Here is a 17790-nt window from a genome sequence, read left to right as displayed (position 1 = left end):
TGGTGCTTAAACCAGCATAAATTATGTCACTCATGGGGCAGCTAATTCATACACCTGAGCAACATAATTTACATCAACGTAAGCCGTGGTGTAGCCATAACGTAAGACTTGAGAACTTGGGCTTACTTTATTTTTTGTTTTTAAAGAAGATCCACAACATTCAAATCATATTTTGAGTTGGCAAAAATGTTTTTAAAAACTCAGGAAGTTTGCAAAACCTCGCCCTCCGCTGGGCTCAGTCACTGTGATCTAATCGGAGTTCTTACAGAAAGTGGCAGATTACTGCCATCAAACTCTTTAATTGCTCCACTATGAGACAAGTGCAGATTTCCACCTGACACCATGCAGAGCACATTACTGTATCCACACAGGTTATTTTTACTTGACACACTGTGTCCTTTTTAACAATAGCATTCCAAAGCAAATTAGCCTTTGTATAAAATGCCAACAGCACTCAAAGGGCACCCTACCCTCCCTGTTCACAGGAGGTGTGGATTATGCACTCATTCTCCCTCTCCACAGTATAGTCAAGTACAGGTTGGGAGGGGGGAAGTTGGACCACTATGACAGACTTGACAGGTGCAGAATCAAGATGCACAAAGCTCCCCAGCCTTACCATCTGGGAGACAGCTTCTCTTCTTTGGCTTTGCTGCTGGGGCATGATCTGCCGGCTGCTAGAAAACTTGGCCTCTTCATCTGTTGTTTGGTTGTAAGGACCTGCTTGTTACCATATGGCTGTGTTTAAAAGAGAGAGAGAAGATTAGGCTGCAAAGCAACTGTAAGAATTTTGTTTAATGCTGTTTTGTGGTAAAAGTGGGTTGTTGGCTTTTCTCTTGCACAGTCATTACAGTTACCGGTATAAGTAGGTGCACCTGTGTCCTTTCAGCCCCTGTCATTTGGCCACAAAGTTGTTTTGCTTTGAATCAGCCACATCTCAGCTTGGCACTATAAAAATCCTGCATATTTTAGGGTGCTTAGAGAGAGGCCTTCCCCCCCACCCTCTTTCTGAGCACTTAAAACCCAGGGTGGAATGGAGTGAAACAGGATTTGCTTTGATGGAGATGTTTTGGAAAGCTCGCCAAGCTAGTTTTATTGATCTGGTGAGTAAACAACAGAGCTTCTGTCCTCTGCAAGTGGCTAATTCCATCATATAACAGAAGAGAATCCTTGTAGCAGCCTCCGCAACAACCAAAAGAGGGTATTTTGCAATATAATAATTCTGTCTGTACGGCTGAAGGAAGACAAATGCTTTCCTTGTTCCCTGTGGAACTAATAAAAAAAGGCAGGTAGAGGAGCCTTGAATAATTATTTAACCATCTTAAATATTTATGAGCTACAGAGTATGGTACATACAATTTAAGATGGGGCTGAAAATTGTAGCATACAGCAACTTATTGCACAGAAGCTAAAAATACTTAATTTTCCCCCTTTAAAATAAAAAACATTGATCCCAGACATGTCTCCAGCTAAGAGAGGGGCAGTACCTATAAATTAGAGAGGAAGAAATAATTTTTCACAGGTATAGACTAAAAAAAACTATTATAAGAACAAAATATTTGCTAAGAGATTATGATACTAATTTTCCATTGTTTTTCTTCTTGCTGAAATCTTTGCCCTGGGCTGAGCCAAAGTCTGGGGGTGTCTGTGCTATTGGTTAGATTTTCAAGTTTTGGCATATGGTTTTTGTGCCATAAAATTATGACTTTATAGCTAGAAGCCCAATTAAGGCTGGGTTAAAGACTTACCCTTCTGTTTCTTCACTGCACTTTGGAGCTGGTGTTCAAAGTATGAAATCTTCCTTGTCTTCCAGACACTATCCTCCACATTCCACTAAGCATTTGCCAAAGCATTCTCTGCTCTGCATATGGCTTCCCAACACACACCCATTAGAGGATGTTTATGGAGAATTTCAGGCTGTTTATAATGTACAATCATTCCAGCCATCAAAACCTTAAAAAATGGGAAAGCTTCTGGCCAGAATAACTTGAATGCTGAATTGTTCAAGGTAAATTGTGAATAATTTACTTCTACTTCCCTTCCCCGCCCCTGCAATTCACATCAGTCTGAGAAAGGAAAAAAAGTTATAGATGAGTGGACCAACAGGGTTATAGTGAAGATACCAATGAAGGGAACTCTCCATTAGTGTAGTAACTGGCAAGGTTTCACACTTTTATCAATGCCAAGTAAGGTATCATTTTAGACTATAGTGTATATCAGAAGCAGTTGATAGCATTCTCAGAAAGCATAAGCTGGTTTTCAGAAAGGGCATGGATGCACAGACCAGATCTTCACTCTGAGACAATAGAACAATCTCAGAGTGGCAACAGCAACTCTACATAAACTTCATAGACCCTGAGGCTATGTCTACACAGAAGCATTATTTTGGAATAACTGATGTTATTCCAAAATACCATAGCCCATGTCTACACTACAAGCAGTTATTTTCACATGTCAAAATGATGTTGAGCTGAAGGACTTCTTACTCCGACTCCTGTAACCCTCGTTTTAGACAGCACCAAAAGCTGAAATAGGCTATTTTGACTGAAGCTACATAATTGATGTATTTTTGGTTTTAGTTCTGCTGTGTAGATGTGCCCTCATGAGAAGGCTTTTGATAGTACCCAAAGGACCAGCCTATCGCACATTCTGCAGGCATATGGAATCACTCTCTATAAATCAACATTGTCAAAATCTTCTGTTCCAACTTTACAGGAGGCATTGATCACAGTGAACTCAGTTTTGAAATTAAAGCAGGAGTTTGCTTTTGTGTGTGTGTGTGTGTGTGTGTGTGTGTGTGTGTGTGTGTGTGTGTGTGTGTGTGTGTGTGTGAGAGAGAGAGAGAAAAATATATGCAGCACTGCCATTAACTGGGTAATGCAGCACAGAAGAGAAGATGGGCCAAAGGCATTAAACAGACACCATTCTTGTCCCTTGATGACCAGGATTTCACAGATGATCTCACTCTCCTATCACATACTCAACACCATATACAAGGAAAAAAACCAACAACTTGACTCAATCCATTCAGCCAGCAAATTGGAATGTAATATCAACCGCAATAAGACAGCTATCATGACGTTTAATGCTGCCTAACCTTTACCAGTATGGATAGAGAATCTTGTTCTCATCAATGTAGAAACATTCACATTGGGCATCATCATCAGCCAGGATGGTGGAACAAGCCAGAACATCCAGAACAGAAACAGTAAAGCTCATTCAGGAGCTATAATACAGTCCGGAAATCATCAAAATAGCACACTGGAACCCAGCTCAGGATTGATCAGAGCGTCATACTTCCAACAGTACTTTGTAGTGCAGCGTGCTAGGGTATGAATTGGCCATATTGTTTTCATTCCAGACATCTGCCTCAGAAACACTCTATATTTTTGTCCAGAATAGTCTCAAACCAAGACTTATTCACACAGTGCAGCCAAGAAGATATGAAGCACCATCATTACCAGGAGGCACGGGAGATGGATTGGTCATGCGCTTGGAATGAAAACCGATATTCCATCACCAGAATAGCAATAACATGGATAACTGAAGGCAAGTGAAAATGAAGCTGCCTGAAAACAAGATGGTGAAGAGCTGTGGAGGCTGAACTGAAAAACCCGGGCACAGCTGGGGGAACAACTGAAGGACTTGCCAGAAACCGATAAGAATGGAGGAGCTTCGTTGCTGCCCTAAATGCAGGTGTCTAGGAATCAAATAAAATTTCACATGTAAAGGACTTCCCGAATCATGTGCTAAGTTTAGGCTAAACTTAGATGTACTGGCCTCTTCTATATAGGATATGTGCTCAAGATGAAATTTCTCAAGAGATTATACTTAGCCAAGTTTATAAAAAATTAAAATGGTCTTTATACTGAGAAGAATGGTTAAAAATTTTAAATTAAGTTCCACTTATGATTTTGGCTGAGGACAAGTCTTCATATTACACTGTCAAATCAAATTGATCTTCTTTAGTTTCTCCCATGAATTATTGTATGACAATATAATTAAGTGTAATTTTTTTCCCCATTCCCAAATCTTTGCATCCATTCTTTGCATTTCACCAGCACTTGAAAATGCTTAATACCATAAGTTGAAAGGTCATGTTCTGGCTGAGGTTTTATCCACAGTGCAACCTTGATATGACACTATAGTTAAAAGGTCCATGGTCTTAGTCTATAGAGTAACCGAATATTACATCAGCTGTTTTATCCCTGCTGCACTGTTGGAAAAAATCTGAACCCGTCCTCACCTCACTGCAACTAAAATACTAGGTATTGCTCATACCTGGTATCATGTAAATAGTGAAATATGTGCAATAACAGGCTTTCTTTTATTGGAATGCAAGTATAGACAACAAGCCTAAGAGGTGAAAGACATTCACTTTGAGCAGGAGTGGCTGAATATGCTTCCGAACAAACACTTGGATGTGGAGAACCTTGCAAGTTGCTGGTCCCACACATTGATTTGTATTGTTGCACAGATACTCTAAGAGGCGTTCTTTCACTGAGAGGGTGAGTATTGGATGCTTATTGGCAAAGGAGTGTAAATTGTTGTCTTTGTAGCTTAGCTACAGCATCAGCATCTGGAACTTGTTGGAAAGAGAGAGAAGGAGTGAGGGGAAGGGAAACATGCTTTCCGGTTAGACAATAGGGACTATCATGCTCTCACTTATACAAGGTCAGAGAGGTAACAGCTGAAGGAGCACATAATAGACAATCTGATGATAGTAACTAAGGAAATATAAAAGGCACTCAATTTCTCCCCCATTTGATAATGCTGCCTGAGGTGCTGTAGATCAATTTAGTCATGGTTGTTGTTAGGAAATTGCTCTTGTTTGATGTTCCACAAGCAGATCATGCAGTTTCCTAGGAAACATCCTTTTCCACTTAAAATCTAATTCTTTTACATTGCTTGATCTGATGACTCACCCTGCCTGACTTTACTTCCTTTTACCTATTAAAATGTACCTACCAGGTGGAAATCCACTACCTGATAGGGATTTTAGTCCTTATCACCTCGGCCTTTGATTAACTCTTGGGGTGCCTCCCAGTCATCCAGATGGTGTGTGCTGATTTGGCAAAACAGAATTAATGGGAGTGATTGCGTGAAAGAAACCCCTGTTTAATTGATTTTCCCACTAATGGAACAGTGTGTCTTCCTATGTCATAGAAGGAAAAGAACTCACTGCACAGTCATTTTCCCTTCATGTTTCATGCTGGAATTTATTTTCTTCTTTTGTAAGAAGTAAAGGCATGAGCCATGAAACAACTTGGATGCCTAATCTGCAGAAATAATTGCTTAAATCCCTATGTACAGGAGAGACGATTGCCTTCGCGGGCAAGGTGGGGAGTGGGGAGGGGGCTCTGTGCTTCTGGAAGTGGCGGAGCCTTGGGCAGAAGGGGCAGTTATCCCTGAGCACGGCCTGCCCTTGCAGTCCTCCAAGTTGGCTGGAGCATGCAGCACAGTGCTCTGGCGGTGATTTAAAAGGCCCAGGGCTCCAGTTGCCACTTAATAGACAATCTTTGACTCACTGGGCCCCCCTTTGTCCTCCCGCCCCCCCCCCCGGCGGCAATATCTACCTTGCACATGGAACCAGATCTGGAGGTGTGCTCAGAGGCTACATAGTTCCTAGCATACAGCACGGGGGACAGAATGCGGGACAGCTGAGCATAGGGCAAGCAGGATCAAGGTTTCAAGCATGAGAGAGAGAGAGAGAGAGAGAGAGGAGGCAAGGTATATTTGGGAAGACATCTGCTCTGTAGAGGATCTATCCCCTGCCACTGAGAAGAACCAGCCACTATCTATCTCAGGGGTGGTTAATAATTTTGAAAGGGAAGGGACTTCACAAATTTCTGAAGTGATTGCGGGGCACCCTGGAAAGAGCAGGGTCTTGGGCAGAAAGGGTGGGGCCAAGGTGCTTCCCATGCTCAGACGCCCTGATTGGCCTTGGGGTGGAGGGAGTGCGTGAAGTCTTTGCCCCCACCCCGAGCACCTGAACAAAACTGCCAGCTTCCCCCATCCCCAGTTCTCAATTGGCCTGGAGGCATGGGAGTGGCAGGGTGGCTGTGGGCCAGATCAACCAGCTTGGTGGGTCAGATCCAGCCCATGTAGGCTGTCTTGCCAACACCTGGGGTAAGGGATTCATGTGCAGGAGGGCCTGTGAGGTCTGGGCGGGAGTTTTGGGGAAAAGGAGGCAGTTGTTACCAGGAGCACGGGACTGGGGTGCAGGGGTTTGGGTTGTGACCTAGGGCAGGAGTGGATTGTCATGTGGGGCAGAGGATTGGGGTGCGGGGTCTGGGAGGGGGCATGGGCTCAGGAGGGGGGGCAGAGGGTTTGGCTAATATGGAGTAAAAGTGAGGGTCAGGAGCCTGGGGGGAGAGAGGGATTGGGGTGCCAGAGGCAGGCTCTGGCTGGGAGATTTACCGTTGAAACTCCTGGCCAGCAACCCAGCTTGTTTCTCAGGCAGGAACCTGTCCCACTCCCACCCCCACTTCCGCCCCAGCTGCAAGGGCCGTATGCTTTGTGAATAAGAGCCTGACGAGTGGAGGAGTGGTGCATCGCATGCTGCCTGTTTTACAAACAGGCAGTTTGCATTGGCCAGAAACCCACTCCCTTCCAGGCTCACGGTTTGGGAAACACAAATGGCCCAGCAGCCACTTTTCTGAGTGGCATGAGGGGATGGGGCAAATAGGGAAGTCTGCCTGAGACTCCACACTGCATCCACAGGCTGGAGCCGGTGGCTTGGTGGGCGAGATCTGGCCTGCGGAGGGTGTTTTGTCCAGGCCTGATCTATCACTAAGTGGGTCAGCACTGCTGTGTCAATACTGGCCATTGGACTCTTCCAGTGGCTCACCACACGGACTGCTGGCATCCTCCTGGATAGTGGATCAATTCTGAGAGGCCATAATTTGCATACCAGGCACCCAAAAGGAAAACATGGTGTAGGTTCCCTACATTGTGGCCTTCACATGTAAGTAATTGATGGAATCTGCTTGGGAGACCACATCATAACCCTCAGGACTGCGTAAGTAGACACTGCAATTACATGATGGATCATGTAAATAATCCTGGTGTGAATAATGCCAGGTTATATTTCGTGGACACTGTAGTAATGTGCTGATGTCGTGCCATGATGCATATGAATAGTCACAAGGCATGCTGAGAGGGATGTTTGTCGATGGAACATTTCCCTTTGGAGTTAGGAAAAGTGGATGTAAGACCATGATCCTCCAAGGCATAAAGGCTTCTGACTTTCATGGAACTCAGTGGAATTTGGGAGCTGCACAGCTTGGAGAATCTGGATCCAGGTTCCCTTCTTCCATTCCCTCCCATACATTCTCCTTTTTCTCCTTTCCCAGGCATGCAACCACTCTCCATTCAGAACCCATCATGGCGGATCCTAACATGGAGACAAGTATCTAAACCCTGCTCCATGTGTCATCCTTCACCCTGGGGACAAAAAGATCCCATTCATTAACCCCTCAAATCTGACAGAGGACAATCATGATCATGGGATAGAGCCTTTAATATCTTGCTGATGAAGCAGCTGTACACCGCAGTACAGCCCCACAAAGCTATGTAAGATTGTGCTGAAGTGCAGTATTTGGCATAATATTGCTATTCAGTGTAGCATTTCTGTTCCTAAAAGGCCGCACAGAGAGAGAGGAAGAACATCAGCAGCAGACTGCAGCTGCTAAGGAGAGGTGATGGTGGGGTCCACAATTAGCACATGTGCCAAAGCAACTGTCCTTTCTCAACAGCAGGAGAATATGGGAGCAAGTCCTGCGAGAGGTGTTCTATAGAATCAGCAGGTATCTGCAGCTTTAAAATGGATCTTAGCCAAAAAAAAAAAAAAAAGAGACAACTTCCAGAATGTATGGGGAAAATGTACTTTTCTTTATTGTTGCACAAATTGCTGGGAGTATGTGTGTGTGTGTGTGTGGGGGGGGGGGGTGTTACAGAATTAAACAAGGTGTATTGAAGTGAACAATTCAGGTCACAACAAAATACCTAAATCGAGGTTAATAGAAGGTTAATAAAACTACTTTGAGTTAAAATGCCAGTCACATGCTTTGTGTTAAAAGGCATAGGGATATGAGTTAAAAAGAGAAAAGATGCAGTGCTTTTGGAGCTAAAATGCTAATGTTGACAGACTCTGATAAAATGGCATACATGTTCAACTCAGAGATAAAATACTCCATAAAAAGAATAAAATAAGGCTTAGTTAAAATGGTTGAGTAAGGCTCATAACAGTAATGGATTTTTTTAAACAACTAACAATATCATCCAAAGCCCAAGATTTGGTGGTTATGGGGGACTTCAACTATTCAGATATATGTTGGGAAAATAACACAGCAGGGCATAGACTATCCAATAAGTTCTTGGACTGCATTGGAGACAGCTTTTTATTTCAGAAGGTTGAAAAAGCTACCGGAGGGAAGCTGTTCTAGATTTCATCCTAACAAATAGGGAGGGACTGGTTGAGAATTTGAAAGTGGAAGGCAGCTTGGGTGAAAGTGATCATGAAATCATAGAGTTCACAATTTTAAGAAAGGGTAGAAGGGAGAACAGCAAAATAGAGACAATGGATTTCAGGAAGGCAGATTTTGGTAAGCTCGGAGACCTGATAGGTAAGATCCCATGGGAATCAAGACTGAGGGGAAAAACAACTGAGGAGAGTTGGCAGTTTTTCAAAGGGACATTGTTAAGGGCCCAAAAGCAAGCTATTCCGCTGCGTCGGAAAGATAGAAAATATGGCAAAAGACCACCTTGACTTAACCAGGAGATCTTGCATGATCTAAAAATAAAAAAGGAGTCATATAAAAAATGGAAAGTAGGACAAATTATAAAGGATGAATATAGGCAAACAACCCAGGAATGCAGGAGCAAGATTAGAAAGGGAAAGGCACAAAATGAGCTCAAACTAGCAACGGTAATAAAGGGAAACAAGAAGACTTTTTATAAATACATTAGAAGCAAGAGGGAAGATCAAGGACAGGGTAGACCCACTGGTCAGTGAGGAGGGAGAAACAGGAACAGGAAACTTGGAAATGGCAGAGATGCTTAACGACTTCTTTGTTTCAGTCTTCATCAAGAAGTCTGAAGGAATGCCTTTCATAGTGAATGCTAGTGGGAAAGGGGTAGGTTTAGAAGATTAAAATAAAAAAGGAACAAGTTAAAAATCACCTAGAAAAGTTAGATGCCTGCAAGTCACCAGGGCCTGATGAAATACATCCTAGAATGCTCAAGGAGCTGATAGAGAAGGTATCTGAGCCTCTTTCATCTTTGGAAAATCATGGGAGACAGGAGAGATTCCAGAAGACTGGAAAAGGGCAAATATAGTGCCCATCTATAAAAAGGGTAATAACAACCCAGGAAACTACAGACCCGTTAGTTTAATTTTTGTGCAAGGGAAGATAATGGAGCAAGTAATTAAGGAAATCATCTGTAAACACTTGGAAAGTGGCAAGGTGATAGGGAACAGCCAGCATGGATTTATAAAGAACAAATCATGTCAAACCAATCTGATAGCTTTTTTTGATAGGATAACGAGTCTTGTGGATAAGGGAGAAGCGGTGGATGTGGTATACCTAGACTTTAGTAAGGCGTTTGATACGGTCTCACATGATATTCTTATCAATAAACTAGGCAAATACAACTTAGATGGGGCTACTATAAGGTGGGCGCATAACTGGCTGGATAACCGTACTCTGAGAGTAGTTATTAATGGTTCACAATCCTGCTGGAAAAGTATAACAAGTGGGGTTCCTCAGGGGTCTGTTTTGGGACCAGCTCTCTTCAATATCTTCATCAACGATTTAGATATTGGCCTAGAAAGTATGCTTATTAAGTTTGTAGATGATACCAAGCTGGGAGGGGTTGCGACTACTCTGGAGAATAGGGTCATAATTCAAAATGATCTGGACCACTTGGAGAAATGGTCTGAGGTAAACAGGATGAAGTTTCATAAAGACAAATGCAAAGTGCTCCACTTAGGAAGGAACAATCAGTTTCACACATACAGAATGGGAAGCGACGGTCTGGGAAGGAGTACGGCAGAAAGGGATCTAGTGGACCACAAACTGAATGTGAGTCAGCAGTGTGATGCTGTTGCAAAAAAAGCAAACATGATTCTGGGATGCATTAACAGGTGTGTTGTGAGCAAAACACGAGAAGTCATTCCGTTCTACTCTGCGCTGGTTAGGCCTCTGTTTGAGTATTGTATCCAGTTCTGGGCACCACATTTCAAGAAAGATGTGGAGAAATTGGAGAGGGTCCAGAGAAGAGCAACAAGAATGATTAAGGGTCTAGAGAACATGACCTATGAAGGAAGGCTGAAAGAATTGGGTTTGTTTAGTTTAGAAAAGAGAAGATTGAGGGGGGACATGATAGCTGTTTTCAGGTATCTAAAAGGGTGTCATAAGGAGGAGGGAGAAAACTTGTTCATCTTGGCCTCTGAGGCTAGAACAAGAAGCAATGGGCTTAAACTGTAGCAAGGGAGGTTTAGGTTGGACATTAGGAAAAAGTTCCTAACTGACAAGGGTAGTCAAACACTGGAATAAATTGCCCATGGAGGTTGTGGAATCTCCATCTCTGGAGATATTTAAGAGTAGGTTAGATAAATGTCTATCAGGGATGGTCTAGACAGTATTTGGTCCTGCCATGGGGGCAGGCGACTGAACTCGATGACCTCTCAAGGTCCCTTCCAGTCCTAGCATTCTATGATTCTATGGCTAAATAAATGTCAGAATGGGACATGAATGCTTTGGAAAAGGGTAACAGGATAGTGGCGTTCATGTTAAAAAATGCTTAACAAATTTTTACATTGAGGCAGGTTCTCACCAGGTAGTGGTCTGGAGAGTGCAAGGAGGAGGATAAACCTGGAAAGCCATAATGGCTCCGTGTCTCCTTTTCCCACATTTTACTTGAGGAGCATCTGGAGAACTCATGCAAAGTGGTATCTATCTCCTCACTTCTGGTCACTTCTCTTTGGTCCATGGCAAGCATGAGAATATGTGTGGAGACTGGGGGAGGGAGGGTTCCCCCACATTTTTGGGACCATGCACATGTGTGTGGACTGTGGTGAGGGAGGGCCTGGAGATGGACATGGCAGAAAAGATCTCAATGGAGATGGGGGAGTCCTGGAGGGTTAAGGGTCCAAATTGCTGGAGGAAGGTTTTCGGAGAGACTGCTCAAGATTTGGGGCAGAATGGCTTCTTCTAGGAGGAAGGAGGGAGAAGGAGAGGCCCCAAGTCTAGGGTAGGGGGAAACTGGGAAAGGCATGGGTCAGGAAGCAAGTTGGGACCTAGGGAGGAGGACAAGGAAGAGAATGGGAGCAATACTAGGACATAAAGGAGGACAGGATGAACACAGGTGTAAGAACATGGGTTGGATAGGTCTTGCCTGATGAGAACAAGATATTAGATGAGAACTGACTAAAGAGGTTGGGGGGAAAGGGAGGAGGTCCTGCATAAATGACATAGGGAGATAAGGCAGAAATTGTAGAGGGGGGCACAACATTATGGGGGGACGACAATGGACAGACATCAGGAGTCAATGGGTAAAATTAAAAAGGAAAGAAAGGGAGCAATGATCCAGTATGTGCCTTTGTGCTTTCAATGTTGGGAGATAGTTAGAGCAGAGTTTCGACAGTTGTTCTGCACAATAACTAGTGTGTGAGGATCTGGTTTGTGCCTTCTTGAGTCACAGCTTCTGGTAGGAGATCTGCTGCTTCCTCTGACTGGCCTAGGCAGCTCCTCATCCAGTATGCAGGCATGAATCATATGGTAGGCCACCTATCTCATGCCATCCACTATGTGGGATTTTCGGTGCCTAACATCAGTTAGGAGATTGCAGTATTGCTGAGGGTTTTTGGATTAACCTAAAAGTTAGGTGTCCAACTCCCTTCATGGATGTCAATAATGACCAGAAATTATATTTTTTTCTGCATGCATTGTAGAGTTTATTCCTTTTCCCACCACTGTATCAGTTTAATTGCTTTATGGATCACCTTCCGGGCATGAATCAAATGACAGGAATTGATGTTGGTTTACCTGAGGCAATCAAATTATTTCAGTGTTACACATGTTGCAATCTCTGTTTGGAAAACAATATCTCACTTCTTGGGTCTGGTTCTGAGGTGAATATCATGAAGGGGACCTGTGCTGAATGGAGAATTGCCAGAGTGAAGGGTAAATACACCTCTGTCCATGACCAAAGAGCAGTGGTCACAGAACAAGTTAGCAGTTGAAGCTTCTCATGCCTAATGAAATCAACAGAATCACTGGATAGAAAACCAGCCCTAGAGTTTATAGTTACCTGTTGCTTACTCTGTGTATAAAACCTAACAATTTTCAGGTATCTAATGAACCCCTGTAGCTAAAACATTTATAATCCCATGGTCTTGCACATTACAACTTTCTGAAATCCTCAGAGGGCTGCATTTTTTATTCTACTTCTGTCTGGAGTCAGGTCACGATATTCTTGCTATCTTCCGGTGCCTGTGATTACACCAATTGTCATCATACCGGCAGATATGCAAAGAGTTGTAACTAATATCTCCAGAAGATGCAGCTTCCCAGAATGACAGCACTATTGGTTTAATGGGGCAATATTACTGAATGGGTACAAAATATGACTCTCTTTGGCCCTGTTGTTCTTTTTAAAACTGGGTGGGTAGCAAAATTCCCATCCTGCCTTTCAGATACCAGCTACATTCTCAGCATTTTCTTTTCCGAATCTGTTTGTAAGAATCAGATCTGTTCACTTATCATTTCCTTCTGCTCCCTTTTACCTGGACGTATATATATTTGGACTCCTTCAGCACATGGCTTGTTCTGCTGCAGCTGGTGAGTAGGCGGTCTTACATAAAGCTATGTGGAATACTTGAGCCTTCTTTCTGTTTTTAAGAATATTTCCTGCATTCTAAAAGTTAGGAAAAATAACAAAGGGTCCAAATTTGACTAAATTAAACATGAATAGCTTAGCAGACACTCTGAGAGTTAACATTGGTATTGGGTGACTATAATGAGTGTGTGAATGAGTCAAAGGAGTGACTTTTTTATTAAGACCTTTGCAACCTCATTTCAGGTGCTACCTAGCTTTCCTGTTAAACATTTTCTCCATTGATTGATGGTCCAAAGAGATCATTATGGTCAGGAGCTTCTCTATCAAGCCCATACCTTCTGGTTTGAGTAGCCCATACCTTCTAGAAAGATAGCTGGTCTCAATTTAAAGACTTGAAATGATGAGGACTCTAGCTCATCCTTGGGTAAGTTGTTCCAATGTTTAATTTGACTCTAAATTTTTTTTCCACTTTGAAACATGAAGACATGCAAAGGATGGCTTTGGTTCAACATTTCCTGCTTGAAAAATGTTGATTAGAGGTGCTAAGGGTGGGCCCCTCTGAAATTTTTCTTTTACATTGTTGGTAAGGAGGAGAGGCTGGGAAAGGAGAGAAGACGAAGAAATGAATGCATTATTTAATTATGCTGTCCATGCTGTCGACCCTTTGTCTAAAAACCCTTGCCCAGCTTTTTCTCACACACAGAAATTGGGACCAGTCCTGCAAGAAGCTCTGTGTGAATGAGCTCCTGGCACAGCTGAACTGAAGTCAGATAGGCCTCTCTCCCCTTCTCATGTGGTGAATATCCATGAATCACTTTGCAGGATTGGGGCCATAATCTACGCATGTCTATTTGGATAGAGTAGCTCTGTTGCACCATAGAGACTAACAACAATATATAGTCTTGTGAGCTTTCATGGGTAAGACCCCCTTCATCAGATGAGTTGGAGTCTGGATGGATGGAAACTCTCTTATCCACTCAGCTACTGAAAAAAAGCAAATAACTGGCAGTATATTGAATATCAGTATTTTTGCTGGTTCTGCTTTGTGGAGATGTGCCAGGCATGCATCAAAAATTAATGGTAAACAGACATAGCAGCAGGAGCAAAAAGCAGGCAGTGTTTTTAGCTGGGAACTCATATAAGCAAATGCTTACACACACATTGCAACAAGCCCTACCAGGATCCCGTTGTGTATCCAAAGCGTTACTGATTTTTATCACCCATCTGATTCGTATGCTCACATTCCAAAGAGCGATGATGATCAGCTATGTATAAACTCAGACAACTGCTGAATTTGACAAACTTCCCAGCAAGGTCTGCTTCCCTCTACTGAAAATATGTAGGCAAGGCATTCATGCATCTGAGTTGTGCACATGAGGAACACACATGAGGGGCAGACAGCTTGAAGCTCATATCCCCCCCTCCCCACACACAGCCCCTTTATGCTAGTGCACAATGGTGAATCTATGCTGTGAACAAATATCTCCTTTTCCTCTTTCAGTAATTCCTGCCATGCATATAGGACTGTGATGAGAATGACATAAAGGGTATGTACAGGCCAATCTCCCTCTTACTGAGGCCTCATTCACTTCAGTGGAGCAACACTGACCAACTTTTAAACCAGCTGCTGATCTAGTCACATATGTCTAGTGAATGTGAGAAGCCTCAAAAGATTTTCTTGTCCCCTGGAAAAAGGACACAATAATCTTGTAACACCTAAACCTAAGACACAACTCTCCCACCTTGCTGAACAAGAAAATAAAATGGATCATTTTTTTATCAATAGTGTCTGCTGCTTCATATAAAAATGACAAGTGGCATTATAAAAAGGGATAGCCACTGTGAAATTAGAAAGGAAGGATAACTCCTGTAGTTTTAAACTACACTGAGGCTCTAGAATTGTCTTCTCCTGCCCATATACATCACAGATAATTGCCATGTATTGCTACATGCTGGTTACATGACATCTGGCTGCTGTATGTGTCACTTCTGAGACTGGCATAGCCCAAGCACAAAGCAATTTGCCAGTCTAATTTCTTTTCTCCAGTCTGACAAGCCCTTCATGTTCAAAATTGGAGCAAGTTGTATTATAGGATTTATTTGTTTATAATTTGAAATGTGCTGAATGTTTCAGCAGAACTTTGCTAGCAGAGAACAAAGGTTTTTCCCTGACCCACGGGTCAGCTGAGTAATTCACAGCTAAAACCACTGATCCACTGCAGAACCTGAGTGTCCAAGTCACTGTTAGCTCTCAAGAAAGAAAGTGCTGAAAGAGGAATCATTTATAAATCTGTGCAAATCTCAGCAGTTTTGGCTTGCAAGTTCATGGACACCTTTTCTTTGTTTCAGAGTGCATGAGTCACCCCCCTTGAGTTAACTCGAAATGAAACTGCTGAATTTCATTTAGTTCCACATCAAAATCAGACCATGTCTTGCTTCAAATATTTGAAGACCTTTTGATGATCTTGGGTTCATTGTTGAGGCTTTAAAAAGTACAAAAATAGATAAGTTTTTGTGAGGTTTTGGTTTTCCATGAAGCTCTTGATTAAAGCACTAATAATTTATAGTATGCATATGTGTGTGTGTATAATATGAATATACTAGCAGGAGTCACCCGGTGTTGCTCGGGAAAGTGGAGGAACAAAATTTAGAAAAACAGTAATCCATTATCATTTTTTGAATGGTAGAAAAGTTGCACTGAGTTCTATTAAAATATATTTTAAAAAGTATAAAACAACCAATTTTACATGTTATCATCAAAAACTGTATTGTAAACTATATTTTTTCATTATTCTTAACAAATATGTACAAATTTTTTCCACTTCCAACTCTTGAACACGCAACATAGAGTTGTCCATGTGAAAAGCAAGATGTCTCCAAATCAAATCCAACTACTTTAAGTGACTGTCCTTGCGTTGTCAGTATACGTTATTGAAATATAAGTTGACAGTTGAAATAACTGAGGTGAGGAGCCTTAGGGGAGGGAGCGGGAAGGGAGCCACGTGCCTGCCGCCAGTGCCCAAGCCCGCCCTTCGCTTCCTTGTCTCTCTGTCGGCCTTCGTGAGTGACTGGCCCCGCTGCTTCCCCTGGGAAGCCACTTCTCCCCACACTGCCAAGCTCCATGCAGCCCTGGGGAGAGGCATTGGTCTCTCATCTCTTCCCTCACACAGTCCCTTAAAACCTTCTCCTGGATGACAGGTTTATCCCTCTGCTGGCCTTAGTAACCTCCTGGATAAAAGGTTATCCCATGCAAAGTTTGGTTGCGGTAGCTCTTATAGTGTCCAAGTTATTAGCAAACAAACATTCTCCTTTATGTATTAGATATGCAATATGTAAATCCTGCCCAGCTGGTATGGTCCATTGATTGGAGTTCAAGAGTCAGGAGGACATCTAGGTCCTAATCCTTGTCTTTATATTTTTGCTGTCAGAACAAATCACATCACTCAAAACCCAATGAAGCTCACAACTCATTGGAGGAGTGTAAATTCTTACTGACCTCAGAGGGTGTTATGGAAGGAGTCACCAGATGGTGCTGTTAGATATGGTCTGGCTACTCTTTTAACTCTTCATCGTCTGTGAAAACAGGCTTGCATTGTTCTTGAGTTTGTGATGTGGTTTTGGGTGGGGAGGGAGATATAGCAAACAGCCTAGGATATTTTCTTTTTGCCCTAATCTCTCTAACTTGTCAAGTAGTTCCCTTTATACTGGGTATTGTTGTTTTGTCTGAGACTCCGGAAAGGGGATTGCCTAGTGTGTATGGAAACAAGCTTCATAGAGGGTAGGCTGACTTGGAACACATCTTTTGCTAACATATTATAGAGTACGTACATGTCTGTCTCCCTTAGCATAGGTACAAACAGCTGTGTAGACTGTAAGGCACAGCTTACGTGAGTAAAGATGCCTGAAAGAAAGGTGGGGGACTGTATGTGAGTATGTGCCCTACATGGCTCTCTAACTTGCCCAAACCATACTTCTCTGTCTTCACTACCTCCTTACAGCTGGGGGCTTTTCCTGTGGCACTGAAGGACTTCATCAGCTTTCCCCTCCACCATACCCTTTCACTGGCAACGGTAGCTACATGCTGTAGAGTGAAGGCATCCAGCCTTTTGCAGTGGTGTGGAGTGTAAATGTAGCCTAAGACTATACTGAGTCTTCATGTCACTGACCTCCAGTCAATTTATAAGGCCTTGATATCTGCTATCACTCAGCAGAGAAGCAGCCGTATGTTTGAGTTTCCTGTATCCCTTGCAAAAAAGATCAGTTTATTTCTATACCTCTGACTAGAGCTGATGGGAGCGGGGGGAGGGAGGACGGCACAATATTTTTTTCTAAAAATGGTATCATGGTTTCCATTTTCTAGAATTTAACATGGACCCACTATTCATTTTATTGAAACCATTATCAAAATAATTAGTGAACATTTTCTTTATTGTTAACCTTTCCTAGATTTTGTCAAACTAAAATGTTTAGTAACAGCACTGAAAATCACCAAAAAATAACTTATCAGCAGTTGAGCTTTTTTATTTTTCAACCAAAAATGAACTTTTAGTTAATGTTTTTAATCAACTCTAGAGGTGATTCATCAAGAGGCAGAGGAGAGATTGTGGAAACCATTGATTGAACTGATATAACTGCTATGAATTTTGTACAACTTGTAGCTGGCATGTGATTCCTTACCTATGCTTTGTGTGGACTCTATTTTCTTCTCTACAGCTTTGATGTGATTGTACATGCAAATGTATAAGTTAGCTCAAAATTTGTTTTTAGAAGTACATGCAGGCAACTCCAATTTAGGAATGTCTACTTCCATTGACCTGAGTGTGAACTATGTACAAGTATTCTGAAAGCAGACTTGACCCTATGTGTGCAGTATTTCTCTTGGAGAGCAGTAAAACTATCGTTGGAATATGATGATGTAATTATAGGGTGTCTCTTTCTCCTGGAGGGTAA

The 17790-nt window shown here is 42.5% G+C and overlaps 1 long non-coding RNA gene across 2 annotated transcripts in view; it reads left to right on the top strand.

Annotated features, from left to right (window-relative positions):
- The window catches only part of LOC112545969 (uncharacterized), a 406153-nt gene that overhangs the window by 307595 nt on the left and 80768 nt on the right, over positions 1-17790 (top strand). The gene's annotated exons all lie outside the window — the stretch shown is intronic.

Source organism: Pelodiscus sinensis, chromosome 2 (assembly GCF_049634645.1).
Source record: "Pelodiscus sinensis isolate JC-2024 chromosome 2, ASM4963464v1, whole genome shotgun sequence".
NCBI classification, from domain to species: Eukaryota; Metazoa; Chordata; order Testudines; family Trionychidae; genus Pelodiscus; species Pelodiscus sinensis.
The sequence above is the reverse complement of the archived record's forward strand: the minus strand, read 5'-3'. Positions and strand labels throughout refer to the sequence as shown.